This window comes from Rattus norvegicus, chromosome X (genome assembly GCF_021556685.1).
Source record: "Rattus norvegicus strain SHRSP/BbbUtx chromosome X, alternate assembly SHRSP_T2T, whole genome shotgun sequence".
Taxonomy (NCBI): Eukaryota; Metazoa; Chordata; class Mammalia; order Rodentia; family Muridae; genus Rattus; species Rattus norvegicus.
The window spans coordinates 59,402,859-59,424,616 of NC_141554.1; the positions used below are offsets into that span (position 1 = coordinate 59,402,859).

General features: G+C 36.7%; 1 protein-coding gene and 1 pseudogene across 1 annotated transcript in view; one reads left to right on the plus strand and one right to left on the minus strand.

Moving 5' to 3' along the window:
* The window catches only part of Il1rapl1 (interleukin 1 receptor accessory protein-like 1), a 1,504,224-nt gene that overhangs the window by 181,429 nt on the left and 1,301,037 nt on the right, over positions 1-21,758 (minus strand). The window lies entirely within an intron of this gene.
* Psmb3-ps7 (proteasome 20S subunit beta 3, pseudogene 7) lies at positions 9,480-10,101 on the plus strand (annotated as a pseudogene).

Sequence of the window (21,758 nt, forward strand, 5' to 3'; positions counted from 1 at the left end):
TTTAATTGGGGTTGGCTTACAGGTTCAGAGGATGAGTCTATTACCATCAAGGTGGGGACATGGCAGCATCCAGGCACACATGGTGCAGGAGGAGTTGAGTTCTACATCTTCACCAGAAGGAAGCCAGGAACAGACTGAGCATCCTCAGACAGCTAGGAGGAGGGTCTCTAAGTCCATTCCCACAATGACACACTTCCTCCAACAAGGCCACACATTCTAATAGTGACACTCCCTGGGCCAAGCATATGTAAAGCATCACAGGGGCTGAAGGAATTAGAAATGCTAAGATTAATTCTAGTAGTAGTTTAGTAGACTTTTAGGTAATTAATTATTCAAAGTTATATTTAAGTAAGGCAGTTTACTTTCCAGAACTCTCAGAACATTTCTGTCAAGCTATTGTAATAGCTAGGATGTCAACCACATTCAAATGATCATTTCCAGTCTCAATTTCTTGAAAGAAGAACTGTGTCCTTATTTCTCTATTCAACCATGGTTCTTTCATTTCAAGGCAAATGAATATAGCAGAAAAGGCAAGATCCTTGCCTTTACATAAACAGTATTATAATCAGAGTAGAGGTACAATAATAGCCAAAGTAACTAAATAAGATATGGATAGTTCATGAAAGATACTTTGGAGACTAGAAATAAAGGTTTAGACAGTGAATACCTGGGATATGTTGTTGAGCTACCCATAATAAAATTGTTGGGGTGTCTTCATTGTATTGTGATATTTGAGTTGAGAACTTGCATTTGAGTGAATTTAGCCTCAATATCAGGAGGTAAGGTTTTCTAGTTAGAGTGAACAGTGGCAGCAAAAGATCATGAGAGTAGACTATACTGATTTACCTTTATTTAAAGTGGTAGAAAAGATTATGTTGCTAGAGTTAGCAGGAACCTGGTGGCCTGTAGTTTCCTGAAACTATTTTAATATCTGAAAGAATTCTTTTGTGGTTATAGAGAAAGTATAAGACAGTTTTAATGGAAGAAGTTATGCTATCTTTGTATTTTTTCTTTCTTTCTTTTTTTAGCAGTAAATTTCTGTATTAGTTAAAGAGGCAATGCTACAATAAAAGAGGCCTAATAAGTGGCAACACAACACAACATCCTGGGGGAAATTGGTAGAAGCTTTGGCTGTGAGAATAGCAGAAGAGTCAGTGAGGTAGCAATGATGGCAAACTGGCTATGGGTGGATGTGTGAAATAGAAATGAAAAGTGGTCCTATCGTATGTCACTTAAATGTAGCATGCATGTTGCTACTGTTAACTGGGATAAGGGATAATGGAATGAGAGCTACTTATGGGACTAGGTAACCAATATTTTAATTTTGAATGTTATGGTTGGGTTACCTGCCAGATTTTCAGAAGCTTTCTAATTGGCATTTGGATACATGAGTATTTGTTCATTAAAAGCTTGGTACAACATAAAAGAATGTGGTTATAGCAAATTGGAAATTTGAGACACTAAGGTACACTCAATCTTGGAGATATTTATTAAAACTCTTTTACCAACACAGGAGGCCTAGCAGAAAGCCTTCACACATACCTGATTGTAGGAAGCCAGCCGACCTAGGAATAGTAGAGGAAATGGTTTTTTCAAAGGAAAAGGATTAGAAACACTGTTTAAAAGCAAATTACTTCCCTTATTCACAGACAAGAAGTTGAAAAGTAGAGAACACACCATTATTATTGACTCATAAAGTAACTCTCCACCTGTAAAGAAAAGGTTTCCTAAAATGACTTCTCAGTAGCTTCCTCCTATATGTAGCTTTAGGAAAAGCACCAGAACTTCCCCCACAGGGGCCTAGCTTAATATCTTTAAACTTCCCTTTCCCTTCTTTTTTTCATATCCTTTTATGAACCCCATGGGGTCCAAACGTGGTTTTCTTTTACCATGTAACAGATTTCTTACATAAGGAAGGTAGATTAAGTCAGTGAAGTTAAAAGTTGGAAGAGTACTCAATATCCCTTTGGGGTTTGCACTATTATGTAAGAATTCATGTGGATAAAAGTTAGGATTACTTACTAGATACAAAGCAGAGACTCTGGATCAAATGACAAAATTTTCAGTGAGTCTACTCTTATGATCCATTTGGAATTTATCATATCTATCGGTCAATAAATCTATGTATCCATATATATGGAATATCTTTATAAACAGATATATTAGATACCATTTGTAGGTTATACATCATTATTTATTGTGATTTATACCACCTTTGAATATGTACCCTTGTAGGATAGATCAGTTTAAGAAATTGTCTTGCTCTAGGTTTAGTGATTTATCTGAAAATTGATCATTATGACTGGGCATTAACTTTGATTCACTCCCTAAGGTCTTTAGAATTTTATTTTCCTGAAGGGAAAAAGGGAGGCAGAATCAGGTATAGGAGGAGACAGGGGAGAAATACAGAAGGTCAGGAAATTGAACTGAGGTATGTAGCAGGGGGGAATGGGAAACTAGGGATAGCCACTAGAAAGTCACAGATGCTAGAGAAGCAAGAGGTTCCCAGGACCCAACGGGGAGGACATTAGCTGAAATACACAACAAAGGTGAGCTAGAACCTGTAGAGACCATATCCAGTGGATAGGCATGGCCCTGATTGAGGGATGGAGCTACCCACCCATCTCAAAAATTATAACCTAAAATGGTACCTGTCTAAAGCAAATACAGGGATAAAAAGTGGAGCAGAGACTGAAGGAAAAGCCATCCAGAGACTGCCCCACCTGGGGATCCATCCCATCTGCAGACAACCAGCCCAGACACCGTTGTTGATGTCAGGAAGTGCTTGCTGACTTGAGCTCGGCATAGCTATCCCCTGAGAGGCTCTGCCAGAGCCTGACCAATACAGATATGGATGCTTACAGACTGAGCTCAGGGACCCGAATGGAAGAGTTAGGAGAAGGGCTGAAGGAGATTGCAACCCCACAAGAAGAAGAACAATATCAACTGTGGGAACCCCCCAGAGTTCCCAGGGACTAAACTACTAACAAAAGAGTACACATGGAGGGGCCCATGGCTGAAGATGGATTTGTGTAAAGACCATTGTTTCTAAGTCCAATGGCCTGAATTTCATTCCCAGAATTCACACAGTAGAAGGAGAAAACTAGAAGTTGCACTCCGAATACAAGTATGCCATAGAATGTGTGTGCCTACACACACACACACACACACACACACACACACACACACACACACAGAGTAAATGTAAACAAAACAACACTAGAGATTTCATTGATTCACAAATTGATACTTGATATAATAAGTTCAAAATGAATATTTCAGCATTAAGTTGATAAAATAAATTATTTGTTTTTATTACTTCTTTTATTTTTGAGATTTTAATAGTTATATCATTTTCCTTTTATCTATGTAATGCAATACTTGTTTTAATTTTAGCTTACCACCTAATAGTAAGAGTGTTTGAAAAAGTTTGCTATGAAACATCCACCTGTCTTCAACTGCAGGATCCTACCAAAATTTGCTTTAAGAGACTGAAAATGATTGGATAGCCAGGCTAGGTTGGGTTAGTTTTCACAGCAGATGTTTAAAAATATAAACATTTTGGAGGAATAACAGACTAAGTTTAATATGTTTCTAAACTATCTTTTTGAACACTATTAACTGTGATGATGTGTTTGCATTCACCATTTAAAAAATAATGCACTTTCCCTTCATTTTTTAAGTAGTTTGCAATTGACTCATATGTTGGATGAGTTTACTCCAACTACATACAAATGGAAAATGAATACAAGAATTATGATATTAAACACATGATTCATAATATGAAGATGTATTACACAATAAAGTTCTCCTTTATTAAACTTAGAATTATGTTAGTAAAAACAAAACATTAATTCCCATTACTTCTTTTCTTTGGCTGTTTAAATACACACACACACACACACACACACACACACACACACACACAAAGTGCTTGGTTGAAATGTTTATTGTACTTAATTTCAATGTTGCTTGTTCACATTCACTGCTTAAACATTTATCGTGTTCCCCCTGAGAGATTCAGGAGATCACTTGTTGAACATAGCTATTGTAATAAACATATTAGGTATATGAACTCTAACAACACAAGAATTATAACTATATCCTATTTGAACAAAAAAATTAAGAGCATATTATATCCCTTGTTAGCTTAGTGAAATAGCAGTTGTCAATGCTATCATGCCAAAGTCTGTAAGCTGCCCTCTGGAAATGAGTTAGTCAGGGGAGCAAGTAAAAGACTCAATTAATTTACAAAAAGGATCTCTAAGAATAAGTTATCTGAAAAGAAACTCGATCGGACAATATGATGATATGGCAATCTTACCAATATGCTGAGTTTATACATCCTGCACCAACGTAACACTCATAAATAAAATTTAATGAAAACTCAGAAAGTATAATGTCTTATTGGATACTCTATAAGATAAATACTTTATATTTTACATTTCTCAGTGTAAATGCTTTAAATAGACAATGCCGTTTTATTTTTTATTGAAGGAGGTGATATGTGAGTATCTTTTGAACATATTTACATTGAAATCTGCTAATACATGAGACAGAAACAGAGAATATATATGGAATTAATGGCTTATATACAAATGAAATTCCTGCTCTACTACAACTTTGTCATGTGTATATTTGTATAAATTTCATTGATGTTCTATATGCAGCTCCATCATGCTTTCTCATATCTAGGAAAAATAGAGTCACTAGATAATATGTAAAATTATAAAGTAAGCCATCTCCATCCAACATGTGATTATTAAGAGAGCAACCAACAGGCTCCTCCTCTCCTTTTTTCTCTCCTCACAGTTTGTTTACCTCTGCCTGTCTGTATATCTTCTCTTTTTCTCTCCTTTTCTCTCTCATACACACACACACACACACACACACACACACACACACACACCTAAAGATGAAAGATTTACTCAACTTTACCAACTAGAAGAGCCAGGGAAAGGATCAGATTATCTTTATAATCCTCTTCCACCTGGTTTATATGCTGCTCAATATTCATATATGGCTCATAATCTTTTGGTGTTCACTTTTTACGAGACAAAGCATCACACTCATCTAAAACTCACTGTATAGGCAAAAAAACGGACCTTGAGTTTCTGATATTCTTTTCTCTGCCTCCCATGTTCTGGCATTACAGAGGTACACTAACACACCTGGTTTCTCTGTAATCTTTTGTGACAGTAGTTTTACTTTCTTTTTCTTTTTTCTTTTTCAATTAAAATTTTTCAAACAATATATTTGGATCTTATTCTTTTCCCTTCCCTAATTCTACAAAGAGTCTCTCTGCCTCTGCACCCTCCCATCTTCATATCTAGAGACTCAGCTTTGTGTGTGTCTGCTTTTGTGCATGTTCATGCTTTTTGGTTCATTTGGTTTTGTTTTTGTCTAATTTGCTTTATTGCCTTTTAATTTTTGCTGCTTCCAAAATGTCCTTTTAGAGTCATAAAGTGAATGCTTTATTCCTATTACATATGAATGGTAAACATTTATAAATAATCTGGATTCAGACATCATTCTTTATGCTTTATGCAAAGATGTATTATACCAAAAATGAATTAAACTTAAACTTGCTGCATTAAACTTTCAGTAAAGTTAAGACCCTATAGTTGAAATTGAAAATAACTTTACTTGAATTGTTAATTCTTCCAGGGGAGGTAGTGGATATGTAAGATGATAGAACCCTTTCATGATCTTTGTCTATAACTGTTAAGTCTCTGTTTCCTTGTGACTTTTTGTCCTGACCAATATGTTTCCATTTCCATTAACGTAAGCCATTCCTCTTCAGATATGTTGTGTCTATCTGTCTTCATTACATCTCAAAGGGGTGAGCAAGTGGGGTGTCCCCACCAGCGGGGACCCAGTTATTCAGGGTCCCGAAGGGGCGCTACCCTTGGGCCTAAATGGGGGGCGAGAGAAGAAGGAGACCAAGCAAGATTCTGTTGTCAAGGTCTCGTTTATTGGGGTGAACGTTATAGCTTTTAAGGCTTTCAGGTAGGGGGAGTGTCCGTTGTGAAACACAGAGGAGGGGGAGGTGCGGATATAGGTAGTGATAGCTGGAGGCAAAGAGGTCAGGCGGTAGAAGATGAGGTCAGGCGGTGGAGACACCGGGTGTTGATTCAGGAGGTAACAGGTATCTGCTAAGGGAGCTGAGGCATCCCTTGAATGTTATCTTCCTGTGCCGTAAACTCATGGGAGAGGCTTTCATCCAACACTTTTAAGACTTAAGGCCATCATCTTAGGGGTGAGTCTCTGTGGCCAAACAGCCCAGAGTCACCTAGTCACTTTGAGCCTTGCAGTCAAAAAGCGGCGAGGCCCAAATCCAATATGGCTCTGTACAGTGGGGGATCCCACTCCTATCTCAGTAAACCAAAATTTATTTTTGTGCTAGTACATCAAAGCATGGTACCCAGTCCCAGCTGCTTCCATGGAAATGCATAGAAGCAGAGGATCCTTTCATAGCCATTACCTTGCTTGTGAACAGAAATAGACCTAATATTTGATAGAGAAGTAGGATATGAGTTCCTAGTAGACCACCAGAAGAAAGGAAGTGGAGAGGTAACTGGGTGGAACACGTAAACCCAAAGTAAGCCCAAATATGTTTAAAGACTGGGTACTAACTCTGAGGCCCTCTATATCTACTTGAAGAGTCTGTAATGCTTGCTAATAATTATGTTTTGTTTTTGTTCTACTCTGACTTCTTTTCTTCTCTTTTATTATTTTATCTGACTGATAAAAGGAACCCACCATGTCTAGTCTAGATCACAGGTATATTTCCATCTGAGCATCCGTCAAATTTTACAACGAAGAAATAAAAGTTTACCAAGACACTAATCATGAAAAACCAGCTTCACCAATAACTTTGATCCTGAACTGCTAGCCTTTGGATTGGTAAAACGTTGCCATTGCTTAAATACAGTACCAAAAGATTAAAAATAAAAAGGTTTAAATTTAAAACTTAGGAGTATTTGGTATGATTGGAAAAGTGGATAGTTCAAAAACATATTTGATTACAGAATGTGTTTGAGGCCAACCTGGTCTATATGAGACCCAATCTAAACCAAGAAAATAAACAAGATTTAGGACAATTGGAAGTAACGACATACCCTGAATCATTACACACAATTTTTGTTTATTAAGATCATTACCCTGTACCATCTGTCCCTTCTTTTAACTTTTTTTGAGTTCAAATATTAATTGTATGTTATACCAGTAAAAATATAGCCCATCATACCAAGAAGATTTAATTTTTATACATAATAAGCCTTGGAAAGCATGACTCAAAGTTATCAAGACTTTGTTATCAAAGTAATCAAGATATTGTGTTATTTATCATAAGGTCTTTTTTATTCAGTTCCCCTCATCAAATTAGTCACCTTTGTTCCTTTATACAGTTTTATTTCTCCTTTAATTCTTTTCAGGGAGTTCATACAACCATGAAATATAGAACACCAGACTTATTGAAAAATTTGCTCCAATTGAATCTATTGATGGAAAATGTGACTTTAATAAGCAAAAATTCTGACACTATTGAATTAACTTTCTGTTTGTTTTTCTTTTGAGTCAGGGTCTTATGTAGCCCTAACTGGCCTTAGTGGTGTTTATGGAGAACTCAATAGCCTCACAAGCTGAAAACGTTTGGCAATCAATGTTTCAAGAAGATAATTGTTCATATTTCTTAACTTTGACATATCAATACATTATTCATGGTATATCTATAAGAACTATAAGGTATATATGGAAGAATATTACCTCAAAGCATATTGCTTTGAAGGAGATAAGGTTCTCTTTTAGAAGTTGTAAGGAGAGTACCAGAGCTACAGATAGACAATAAAACAGCAAAGAAATAATGCCCAATTCAGTAAATTGTTATAAAATAAATACTATTAGAAGATATGAGAGACACTGTCTTGGGGCTACTCTGGAGAAGATTGTTTCCTTAGAAAGGTGACATGTGAGCTTAAACATGACAGACAAAAAAAGAAACTTTGAGGCAGAGAATGCCCATTGGTTTGCAGAAGGATTAGCAAGAATCAAGGTCCTGGAGTGGAAAAGAGCTTGGTTTTGAACAGAAAGGGAATGGGCAGATGAAATAAGAAAACAAAGACCAGCTTGTATATAGATTATCTGGTCATGAGGATTTTGCACTCTATGTCAATGACCAGCTTCAAACAGGAAAATGATCCACCGAATTTACCTTTATAATAATATTTGTAATATATTTTTGGAAGGATTAAATATAAATAACTATCTTGTTTTTAAACTAATGAGTGCTTAATAAATATTATTTTTGTTTGAAAAATAATTATGTTGCTTTGTTGTATTTAGAATGAATTAGAAAGAATACAGTGTTCTAGAAAGGAGTAATTGTCTGATGGAATTTTTGAGATAATCAATATAAGTAGGATTACCTGAGTGACAGAAAAGGACAGACTACAGATGATGCAAAGGCACAGGTTTTTAAGAATATTTGAAATCTAAATTCTCCTTTGATTTTATTCAATACAAAGATGAAAAAACAGTTTATAAAGTTAAGCAAATTTTCAAGACAGTCAATATATCCATTCCTTTAAATTTCATATTGTTCTACTGGAATTTTAAATACATGTGACACTTGAGTTGGAACAATTTATATATAATGTTAAATTTACTTTATAGGCAAGATATGTGATTACACTTTAAGGACTTTAAATGATGTTTAGAAAAGATAATGGCATTAAGCACACATTTTATAGTTCATAATAAGAACCATGAATATTTGAAAATCGAACTTTAAAGAGAGGGAATTAAAGGGGCATTAAAAAGAAATAAACCTACTGGAAAACAGGAAAACTGGGACTGGATAGGGGTGGGTGGCTACTGAGATGTTTTCCTAGCGGCACTAAGAGTATTGCTGTAAATACAGAGGCGAATGCCAGCATCAAACCACTGAACTGAGAATAGGACCCCCGTTGAAGGAATCAGAGAAAGAACTGGAAAGCTTGAAGGGGCTCGACACCCCATATGAACAACAATGCCAAGCAACCAGAGATTCCAGAGACTAAGCCACTACCCAGAGACTATACATGGACTGACCCTGGACTCTGACCTCATAGGTAGCAATGAATATCCTAGTAAGAGCACCAGTGTAAGGGAAAGCCCTGGGTACTGCTAAGACTGAACCCCCAGTGAACGTGATTGTTGTGGGGAGGGCGGCAATGGGGGGAGGATGGGGAGGGGAACACCCATAAAGAAGGGGAGGGGAAGGGGTTACGGGGATGTTGGCCCGTAAACTGGGAAAGGGAATAACACTCGAAATGTAAATAAGAAATACTCAAGTTAATAATAATAATAATAATAATAATAATAATAATAATAATAATAATAATAAATCATCTGAGGCTAAACTGAAAGTAAAATGGGAGAAAGCCAGAGCCGGTTTGTAGGCAACGCAGTGGAGAGCGGGCCCCTACTACCACGCAATCATGTCTATTATGTGCTATAATGGAGGGGCCATGACGGCTATGAAGGGAAAGAACTGTGTGGCCATCGCTGCAGACAGGCGTTTCGGAATCCAGGCCCAAATGGTGACCACGGACTTCCAGAAGATCTTTCCCATGGGTGACAGGCTCTACATAGGCCTGGCCGGTCTGGCCACTGATGTCCAGACAGTTGTCCAGCGTCTCAAGTTCCGACTGAACCTGTATGAGCTGAAGTAAGGACGGCAGATCAAGCCTTACACCCTCTTGAGCATGGTGGCCAACCTCTTGTAGGAGAAACAGTTTGGTCCATACTACACAGAACCTATCATTGCTGGCTTGGACCCGAAGACCTTTAAGCCCTTCATTTGCTCTCTGGGCCTCATTGGCTGTTCCATGGTGACCGATGACTTCATAGTCAGTGGCACCTGCTCTGAACAAATGTATGGGATGTGCGAGTCTCTCTGGGAGCCCAACATGGATCCAGAACACCTGTTTGAAACCATTTCTCAGGCCATGCTGAATGCTGTGGACCGGGATGCCATGTCCGGTATGGGCGTCATTGTCCACATCATTGAAAAAGACAAGATCACCACCAGGACACTGAAGGCCCAGATGGACTAACCTGTGCTCTAGATGGACTAACCTGTGCTCTGGCCCCATCTCCCTTTTGTTGTTTTTCTTTTTAATAAAATCTCCTTTCTTTCAAAAAAAAGGAAGAAAGAAAGAAAGAAAGTAAAATGAAAAACAAAACAAAACAAAAAGAGTATTGCTGTAATTCATGGTGACTCCTACTGGTAATTTTTACAAAAAAAATCATAGATTCACCAATATAAGATGATGATAATATGTTGATGCTGATTTGTTACTCCTAAATCCTCATGAGTCATAGAACTGATAGAAAACACCAGTCAGAGGAAAATGCATCAAGAGTATCAGACCTATGAATGTTAATTTAGTGGCTGACAGATATAATCTTTCTGCTCAAAATCACTATCTTCTACCCAGTATTGGAAAGTATGGCATAATGTTAATTTGGTCTCAAATATTGGGTTTGATCTGAGAGGCTTGGAATCTTAATAATAATTACCCATTAGATCCTTATTATGAGTTAGACAGCCAGTCCTCAATCTTCATGAACCCCTTGAGATTTTTGAGGGAAAAAAACTCAAGAAGGAAATAAATATGAGTTTATTTTTCTCTATCACTGGTTTCTTAAAAGCCTACACTAATTAGACACATCATTTATCTGTTCCTGTAGAGGAAATAAGATGTTCTAATTTGTTAGGGAAAAAACATTTTATTTATGACTATTAACAGAAAAACACCAACAAAATAAAATTTAATTTTTCTAAAATAACTAATAACTCAGGGTGGGAAAACTCTTTTTCTACTTTTGACTTATGAAAATCTTCTTAAACATGTATTTTCTTTTCTATCCTAGCAGACTAAGAGGAGTTTAAACCTAGACAACTGGCTGTGACTAGAAGTCAAATATAATAGACACCACTATCACATATAGATTTTCTTGGTTGAATGAGTTCAGATTTCATAACTGAGTTTGTGACTGGGCACTTTGCCCATTGCCGAAGGGGACAATTGCCCTCAGCTCACTCTTCTCAGTTGTCATGTTGGAGAACTTTGTTTAGTGATTTCGCATCATTAAATTTTGCTTCAGCAATTTGCTGTAATTTTTAATAGAAAGAAACTGTAATGTGGATTAATCTTCATGTAAGTATAATTTCTTCAAGACTAATATACATAAACACAAGATGATGTTCCTTTGTATTCAATATTAGAATGGGATAGCAGCATGGATTAAAATTTACTTAAAAAGAATTCTGTTAATAAAAACAAAACATACTCCTTTGTGTTCCAATATAAGAGTCTCAAGCATATGAATATTAGACAAATCTCTATGATAACATAACTTGAATTTGTTATAAAATTATGTTTGATTTTTCTTTCACTTTCATTGTCATTAACCTTATTAATTATAAGTATATTAATGAAAATTGAATGATTGCCCTATTTAAACTTACTTAGTGATCCAGACCTTCAATATATCAAGCACATACATGATGATGATTTCTAACATAAATTTTCATTGGATTACTAAAGAACGGATATGCAGGGAAGATCATTCAATTACTAAAATGATTTGTGCAAAACCTTAGTTCATATCTCGAGAACTCACATACATGTGGATGTAATAGCATATTTGTATTCCCAATTCTTCTACAGGGAGATGGGAAGCAGAGAGGAAAGATGCCTGGAAGCTCAGGGATCGACCACTCTGGAGTGTTCAATAGAAGAAAATCTGTCTGAAGGAAGGCAGAAGACAAAGGCTCACACCCAAGGTGGCCTTAAAACCTTCAACCACCCCCCACAGCTTCCAGGGACTAAACCACTAACCAAAGAGTACACATGGAGTGACCCATGGCTCCAGCTGCATATGTAGCAGAGGATAGCCTTATCTGGCATCAATGGAAGGGGAGGCCCTTGGTCCTGAGGAGGCTGGATGCCCAGTGGAGGGGAATGCTAGCGCTGTGAGGCAGGAGTGGGTAATTAGGTGGGGGAGCTCCTTCATAGAGGCAGAGGGGAGGTTGGGGAGATAGGAGGTTTGCAGAGTGGAAACCAGGAAGGGGGTCAATATGTAAATAAATAAAATAACCAATAACAAATCAAACAAACATAAAACCTTCACATACATGCTGTGACATAGCAAGAATGTACATAAGCAGGCCCATGGAAAAAAATTTAATGAAGCTTAAATTCCAAGTTCAAAGATATGAATTAATTAATATTATTACTTTGATGAATAGTATCTTATTGTCTACACCCTCTCTTTTTATCACCATATATCATATTATGTGAGGAACCTGTATTATACATATTGTTTACTGCATATATTCTCACACTAGAACAAACACCAAGAGTCTGGGACAATTTTCCATTTAAATTCTTAAATTCAAGAAAAGTTGCCCAGAATATAGTAGACTTTTAACAAATCTTTGTAGTATCAGTGAATAGTCTTTTTATTTCCAAATGAAAAAAGTTTGTATACCCATATGCAACCATACACACAAAATTTAAATAAGCACTTAAATTGTTACCAATGCCTTGATAATTCAGTCCTCTAACTGAATAATTATTTATGACATAGTTGAAACTAGCCAGTGAGACCTTTTGTGAGCTTATATTATAAAAGTACACAATGTAAGGATGCTGTCCTTGTTAGACAATCCTCACAAACGACAGAAATAGAATCACATATGATAACTAAAAAGATATAATTATACTGAAAAGCATAATAAAAGACTTTGAACAGATGGAAAAAATCTGATTTCCCTATCCCAGATCCAAATGTCACAAACACCTATGCAAGGTCTTAATGGTAAAGAAACGGATGGATTCTTTCCTTCCATCTGTCTAACACTCAAAATCTTCTGTAATGTAAAAGTTGTTTTAAGGTTTTCTTCTACTCTATAATTATTCACTCTTTCCTTGATGGTTACTGAAGGACTGCTTAATAAGTCCTTAATATGGTACTTTTAAGATTAGCAGCTTTACCTAATAAGAATTAAAGTAAAAACTCACAAACTAGCAATGGCCTTCACATTATTCAACCAGTATGAATAAAGCAGCTTTAAATTGTATAGAATTTAGAATATGAGCATTATGCTTGATATTTTGTTATACCCTTTTCCATATTCATTCAGTTTACTCTGAATATTGAGAGATCACCATCCTCTAATTCCCAGCATACATAGCATAGCATCCATATTGACCACTATTGTCTCTCCATTCTGTCCTTCAAATTCTCATTGAGACAGAAAAAAAATGAATTGCTCTTCCACATATCATTTCTTGTCAGGTTTTACTACCTGTGATGTCCACATGACTGGTATGGTTGGTACTAACCAGCAACTTCATTGAATCTAGAATCATTTGAGACAGGAACCTCTGTTAATATTGTATTGTACTAATTGATGTAGGAAGACTCATTTTAATTGTGGGCAGAGCCAGTGCCTTGACAAGGGATCCTGGACTGAATAAAATGAAGAAAGCAAGTTGAGTACTGCTCTGCATTCCTCCTTCTATGTTTACTCTTAGTGGATGGGACGAGCTGATTCAAGCCCCTGCTACCTTAACTTTCCTGTTGCAATGCTCTACACTTTGAACTAGGAGCTAACATAAGCCCCTTTTCACTAAAGTATTTTATCATAATAACAAAATATGAAAATAAAACATCATCCACCAGCATATCTACTTGTCCTCCTCACCTCTTATTTCTCAGAGACAGCAGTGAGTTGCTATGGTACTAGCCAAGGGTGCAGCCTTACCCCTGTAGTTCTCAGTTCTCCTTATGTATTTCCTGCACCATTGTAAGTCTCCATTCATCTAACCTGGTTTGGCACTATCATCTCATTATTGCCAAACCTCTGAATGGCATGAACTTTTCACTACTGATTCCATGTTCCACACACTTGGAATTCGCCATTTCTATAAATGACAACAATGTTAAATCCACAGTTATGGATCACTTTGATTTTTCCATTTTGTGTATTATATATCGTGTTTGTGCCTCAAATTTATGTATAAACTATGTTTGAAAATTATTTACTTGTACCTCAACTCTCACTTCCTGAATTCAAGGTATCGTCATTTCACTACATGAGGATAGTCTTCTAACTGGACTTGCTTTCTTATTACAGTATGTACTTTACATGCGTTTTCACGTATTACTCTTTTCTTCCTTCAATACACACACTAAATAATATTCTTTTAAAACAATGTTTTTAAAAGCACTCACATAAAACTCTGTATCCTATCTCTAATCTAAAAAGAAATTGCTGGTCCAAATGGTACTTTCTTCCCTTTCTCATTTAGTTAAATGATTAGCCCTAGAGTAATATAAAACTAAATTCTCGGGCTGGAGAGATGGCTCAGCGGTTAAGAGCACCCGACTGCTCTTCCAGAGGTCATGAGTTCAATTCCCAGCAACCACATGGTGGCTCACAACCATCTGTAAAGAGATCTGATGCCCTCTTCTGGTGTATCTGAAGACAGCTACAGTGTACTTATATATAATAAATAAATAAATCTTTAAAAAAAAAACTAAATTCTCCACATGCAGATGTTATAATCTATAGTAGTTTTATAAGGTACAAGGTACTGCATATTCCTAGAACCTCAGGAGATTTCCCTATGACCAAGAAATCACCACTGAAGAGTTTGACTAAACCTCTGTGTTCCTGTTAATGACTCCACATTTTTATGTCTGGTTTCTTTGAGTAACAATACGAATTGAAATTCATCTAAGTATACCATCCTTTTATTGCTTTCAATGATGAGTTTCTTTCCATGTACCTGCTGATGCCCACTTTGCTCATCTCCAGTTTGAGATATTATGAAAATAGCTGTTATAAATATCTGTGTACAAGTATTTCTTTGTGCACTGTGTATAGATATGCGTAAGCTTAGTTTTGTAATATGCCATACCATTTACTAAGATGATGCTACTATATCTTATTGACAACATCTAAATGTTCTTGAAACATATCCTTATAATACTCAGTATGCTTAATCTTTAAAATTTCAGTGATTATAACAGCTGTGCAATAATATCTCACTGGGAAATTAATCTACCTGATCCAGCTAATGAACAATGCATACATCTATTATCTGTTCTTACAACTTCACTTGGGAAGTATCTGCTTTCATAATGAATATAATTTCATTGACAGTTCACTATAATTATTTGAAAAATGGCTGAAATCTCCAATAACAGCACATCTATCTAGGAATTTCAGCTTGCATGAACTGATTAGTTCATTGAGTTGAAATCTACTGACATTCATACTATTATGCCATTTAATGCTGGAATTTACCATTTTATATATAGACATATTTTCCTAGTTTGCCAAAAGAAACAATAATAGTCTGACTAGTAGAACCTATTAATGATTGTGCTAGCATATTGAATTAATTTCAATCTTTAAACTTAAAACAGTGAGCAATATTAGAACATTTATTCTCCCTAAAATGAATATAATCTCAAATTGGCAGAGTAAGAGTTTCCCACAAATATGAAAGGAGACAAAGATGGCTCATTTGCCTTTAAAATATATGCTGAATATAACACATGTATGGAAGCTAGCTGACTGGAACAAAATGCTTGCTTGCAACCATATTCCTTAACTGGAAATCCCACTAATCTTTTTTCTCCTTAAGATAATGAGGAAGTTTATGAACTGAAAGTGCTTCTATTTTAATTATCTAAATCTAATTTTAATTCCAAATTTGATAAATAAAGCAGTTGCTTTTCATATTTCATACTCATATATATCTATATAGTTCTAGTATATGATTTTATTTTTGTTGATTCCTGAATTAAAAATATCCCCAGTGTATCATGGTGCATAACACAGAGAATATGACTTCATTTGTGATGCATGCTATTTGCCAGTCTGTGACTTGTCACTGCATCTTAAGAAGGCAACTTGCTATGCTTTGCATATTGCACTGTGTTAGAAGAAGTAGCGTCAGGTACTAAAAACCTGAATGACCAAAGTATGCTATGTCAATGATGACATGTCTAATAGGACAAATACAGATAGAACTTAATTGTGGAAAAGAGGATTTAGAAAGGGAAATTATGAATAAAAAATACATGGTAACAGTACAATAAATAAATATAACCTATGTTAACATATAAATCTATTTTAAGTACCAGTGGATATATTGAACTTACACCTACTTAGAAGATGTATTTGGGGGATTTTACTTCAATATAGTACTACATGATACTCATAACTTGTGAGGGGCCCAAAAGCCCTTCAAAGAAATAGGCTTTTATTATCCAGAGTAGAGGTAGACTTCATTTGTGCTCTATGCACAGCTATTCTACACAGACAATGTGTTCACACAGGATGGCAAGTGTGTGAATTTAAAGTATCAAAGAAGAAATATGCATTTAAAATGTGCATCATCTTGTATCAAATCAGATTTTTGTTTCTGTTTTACTTTCAGCAATATCCCCAAGATGTATGACATGAGGTCATACATGTTTCTAAAATATGACTTCTAATGCTAAAAACAACAGCAACAGCAGTAATAATAATAAATTCCAAATAATTTCTGGTACAGATAACCAAATACTATGTATATGGAAGAATGTTTTGTTACAGAATTCCCACATATCTCAGGGATCCGTACTCCAGAAAATACTTCCTGTCCCAGACATGATTTATTCAATTTTTTTGCAGCTTAACTCCTTCTGAGAACCCATACACACTTGGGACAATGTGACAATATGCCTATATAATGGTTTTTTTACTTTTCTGATTTCTCCAATTGCTCACTGTAATTTCTCAGTCTCTGTACATTGCCAGTCCTTAAAGCCTTCCGCAGACTTGTCAACTTCTCATATTCTTTCTGATAATCAAAGCTAGCACTGTAGGCAGAGTTCTTCACATCCTCTCCTAAAACTATTGACTTCTTCCTTTTGTAGAAAACAAAGCACACTAGTTCTTTGAGAAAGAATAAAATGACTTGACACATCATAGATAGACCCATGTACATGTCTTCCAGGTCTCCCTTTACTATCCTTTATCTCTGACAATGAGCATCATGGAAAATTTTCATAAATAAAAAATATCTTTCACATATCCAGATAGTTCTACATGTTGTTTCTCCAGAGAAATTATCTTTAAATAATATTTTCATTTATTCTTTGAAAATATCACACAAAGTATTTTTGTTATATTCACTCTTCTCCCTAACTTCTAAATTTACCATGTCAAGTAAAATTTTATTAACCGCCCCCCCCAAGAATTAGCAGTTAGCTCAAGGGCCACTTCTTTCTCTGGGACTTAACATAAGGTATCTGAATCTCCATCTTTTTAACTTTGCTTCTGTTTGTTTTGTTTTTGTTTTTATATTTCTTGAAACAGTATTTCCCTATGTAGTCCTGGCTGTTCTGGAACTTGCTCTGCACATTTTTCTTTACTTCTTACTCTCATACCTATATGACATTCAACTTTGTCTACTGAAAACTTCACATATACTATGGTCTCCTCTTCTCTCCCCTCCTCTCCCCTCCTCTGCTCTCCTATCTTCTCTCTTTCCTCATCTCCTTTCCCTCTCTGCCACTGTCTCTGTGTTCTCTGTGTTGTGTCTTTTTTGTATCTCTCTATGTGTCTCTCTTTCCTCTTTCTTTGTATCTCTACCTGTATCACACAATATGCTCCTCAACTTATAATGGAGTTAAGCACCTTAATGAAAGCATGATAAATTGGAAATACTATGAGTTCAAATTCCACGAGATACACCTAATCTACTAACTAGGGTACTATGGCAACAGTATTCTCTGTACAGCTGGTTTCCCTTTAGGATCACAAACATGGCTAAAGGCCTTCTACTGCTTCCTGCCATAACCTGACATCAGAAGAGATGATCACATTACATGTCACCAAACTCACTTAAATGAGAAAACTCTATTGAATTAATATTGATTTTGTGCACAATATCATAATGTTGAGAATCATGAGTCAGAATTAACTCATGTATTTTCACAAACATAAATAACAGAGCAATGAGAAGACAATATGGTTTACTCAGTTCAGTGTGGGTTTTTAATCAACCAAAGAATCAGAGTATTATTCAAATTTCAGGAGTATCATTTCAACATTGAATGTCAGTAGGTGCCAGAACAATCGTGGCCAAGAAAGACGCATGCTTTCCTGGATCTTGGATAATGATGAGAGGGCAGTAAACTCTTACTTGTAGCAGAAAGTGAGGTCCAATTTGCTACATGTTCAAGTTTAAAGAAAGTGGATGCTTATAAGTGCTTTCTCAATTTTAAATGTGAACATTCAATTAATAGATGATAAGAAATTCCATATACTTTAAACAAAATGTACTTACAATTAATAAACATTAGTAACTGTCTGTGGGAGCCTTATTGGATTTGGGCCTGGTTGCCTTGTCACTGTGTGGCCTTAGTCTTAGATTGTAGGATCAAAAGCCTCTCCTTGTAATTTATGGCACAAGAAGTTTGCATTCATGGAATGTTTTCAGCCAGAACAAGACCCTTCTGGGTCTCCAGCAAGGTTTGACCCTTGCTGAGCCCTGCCCTTACATGTGGAAGCCTTTTGTTCCCAACTGGCAGTCTGGCCAGGTACTTCTCACCTGAGTCAGAATTAGGCAGGCCTTCCTGGTTATTTCCCTAATTTATTCAGGCCACATAGTCGGTCCTTTGTTACCTAAGTCTCAGCCAGGGTTCCCCACTGTGCTTGGCAGATACCTGCTAAGTAGTGTTCTTTGTATATAGTTTGGTCAATAAAGAAACCAGAGGCTCTCTTCCTCTTCTGGGTTGACAGGAATAACCTGTGTGTGTGTTTCTTTCATCCCACAGGCTTTCGCCCGATTCTTGGTACCGTGTCGGTGCGGGCGCCGACAACTGTCAGTCTTGAACTGATTTTAATGGATGCTAAAACATTTCAAAATTAGTGACTTTTCAAGGTTTCTGAGTCACTTTGAAGGAAAAAAATGAGCTTTACTGGGATAGGGTATTGATTAGATTATTATACAAATATTTAATTTTAAAGTACATTTAGAAAGGTGTGCAAAGTAATTTTAGAAGTTCTCCATTCCAGACTTAGGAGTTACAAACTTTTCATGTGTAATATCTGTCTTTTAGGGCTTTAGAAAATGAGCCATGGGTACAGTGTTTAGTAAGCAAGCATATGGGCCAACTTGTGATCCCCAGCACCCATGTCAAAATTGAGGCATAAAGGCACATGTGTCTAACCTTAGTGCTATGGCAGTAGAGACAAGAACATTGTCTGGACTTCCTGTCCAACCTGCCTTGCTAAATTCAAGAAGCAATGACAACAAACAAATTAGCCAGTTTTATTTTCAGGGATAATGCTTCATCCACTCAGGTGTAAGGAAAGATGGTCCCTTTATAAATTAGTGACTGCCTTTCCAAATATATTCCACTCATTTACATTGATTTAAATTGTTTTTATAAATCCATCCTCTTTCATTAATAACAATATATCCTCTTTCTGTGGCTTGATTTTGTTGACACATTAGGACAAAGCCGCCACATTAAACTAAAACCTAAACGATGGTTTCAGACTTTGTGTGTCATTATATCTATGTCTTTTGAATTGATTCTGTTCTTCAAAAACAGTGGTAAGCTCAAACTTTAGTAGTTAGCAATATGTAAGACATCTGCTTGGCTTTCTTCAAAGATTATAAAGATGAGAACTACATTTATCTATGTTCCATAAGCATAAATGATCAGTAGGATGGTTGCTCACCCCCCCCTTCTTTTGCAAGATTGTACAACATCCTCTTTACAAAGGATGGAACTCATTACGGAAAAGCTCAACTGATCAAACTTCAGAACTGTAGGGACCAGTCTAAAGTTATCCATCAACAACACAAGTCCTACACCTAAGGCTCAGCAGTGATTGTGGAAGAGGAGGCAGAATGAAAGTAAGAGCCAGAGGACCAGAGAAATTGCTATGAGGCTGTGTCTCAGAAAACTCCAATGCTTCTGTAAGGCAAAGACACTGTCTAAAGGATGAAATGGCAACCAACAGATTGGGAAAAGATCTTTACCAATCCAACATCTGATAGAGGGCTAATATTCATTATATACAAAGAACTCAAGAAGTTGGACTACAGAGAACCAAATAACCCTATTAAAATATGGGGTACAAAGCTAAACGAAGAATTCTCAGCTGAGGACTATTGAATGGCTGGGAAGTACCTAAAGAAATGCTCAACATCCTTAGTCATAAGGGAAATGCAAATCAAAACAACCCTGAGATTCCATCTCACACCAGTCAGAATGGCTGAGATCAAAAACTCAGGGGACAGGAGACACTGGCTGGTGAGGATGTGGAGAAAGAGGAAAACTCCTACCTTGTTGGTACAATCACTCTAGAAATCAGTCTGGCATTATATCAGAAAACTGGACATGGTACTACCTGAGGACCCAGTTATACCACTCCTGGGCATATACCGAAATGATTCTTCAATATATAACAAGGACACATGTTCCAGTATGTTCAAAACAGCCTTATTTATAATAGTTAGAAGCTAGAAAGAGCCCAGATGTCCTTCAACAGAGGAATGGATACAGAAAATGTGGTACATTTACACAATGGAATTCTATCAGCTATTAAAAACAATGACTTCATAAAGTTCATAGGCAAATGGATGGAACTAGAAAATATCATCCTGAGTGAGGTAACCCACTCACAAAAGAACATACATGGTATTCATACATGATAAGTGGATATCAGCCCAAAAACTTGGAATACCAGATACAATTCACAGGCCATATAAAGCTCAAGAAGGAAGACTAAAATGTGGATGCTTCAGTCCTTCTTAGAAAGGGGAACAAAATACTCAAGGGAGGAAATATGAAGACAAAGCATGGAGCAGAGACTGAAGGAAAGGCCATCCAGATACTGCCCCACATGGGGATCCATCCCATATGCAGCCACCAAATCCAGACATTATTGCTGATCAAGAAGTGCTTGCTGTCAGTAACCTGATGTGGATGTCTCCTGAGAGGCTCTGCCTGAGCCCTATTTATACAAATGAGGATGTTTGCAGCTAACCATTGAACTGAGCATGGGGACCCCAATGAAGGAGTTAGAAAAAAGAATGATGGAGCTGAAGGCATTTGCAATCCCATAGGAAGAATAACAGTATCAATCAACCAGACCCCTCAGAGCATCCAGGGACTAAACCACCATCCCAAGAGTACACAGGGATGGACCCATGGCTCCAACTGCATATGTAGCAGAAGATGGCCTTGTCGGGCATCAATGGGAGGAGAGGTCCTTGTTTCTGTGAAGGCTCAATGCCCCAGTGTAGGGGAATGACATAGTGGGGAGGCAGAAGGGAGTGGGTATGGTATGGGGATCACTCATAGAACCAGGGGGAAGGGGAATGTGGTAGGGGGGTTCCGGAGGGGAAACTGGGAAAGGAGACAACATTTGAAATGTACATAAAGAAAATGCCGAATAAAGAAAGAAATATCAGGTAAGCTACACAATGAAGTCTCATCAACATGGCTGCCAAAACATGACTTGAATAAAGATGGCAACAATAAGCATGCTAATGTGGAAGGGGAAGAAGCTAATGAAGCCTTAGCTCTACAATAAGAACTACGGGCAACTAAGGAAACCCGGAGAGGAGGAGAAATTGTTTTCTATAGAGAGGAGCACACCAATTAATTACCATGTACAAAAT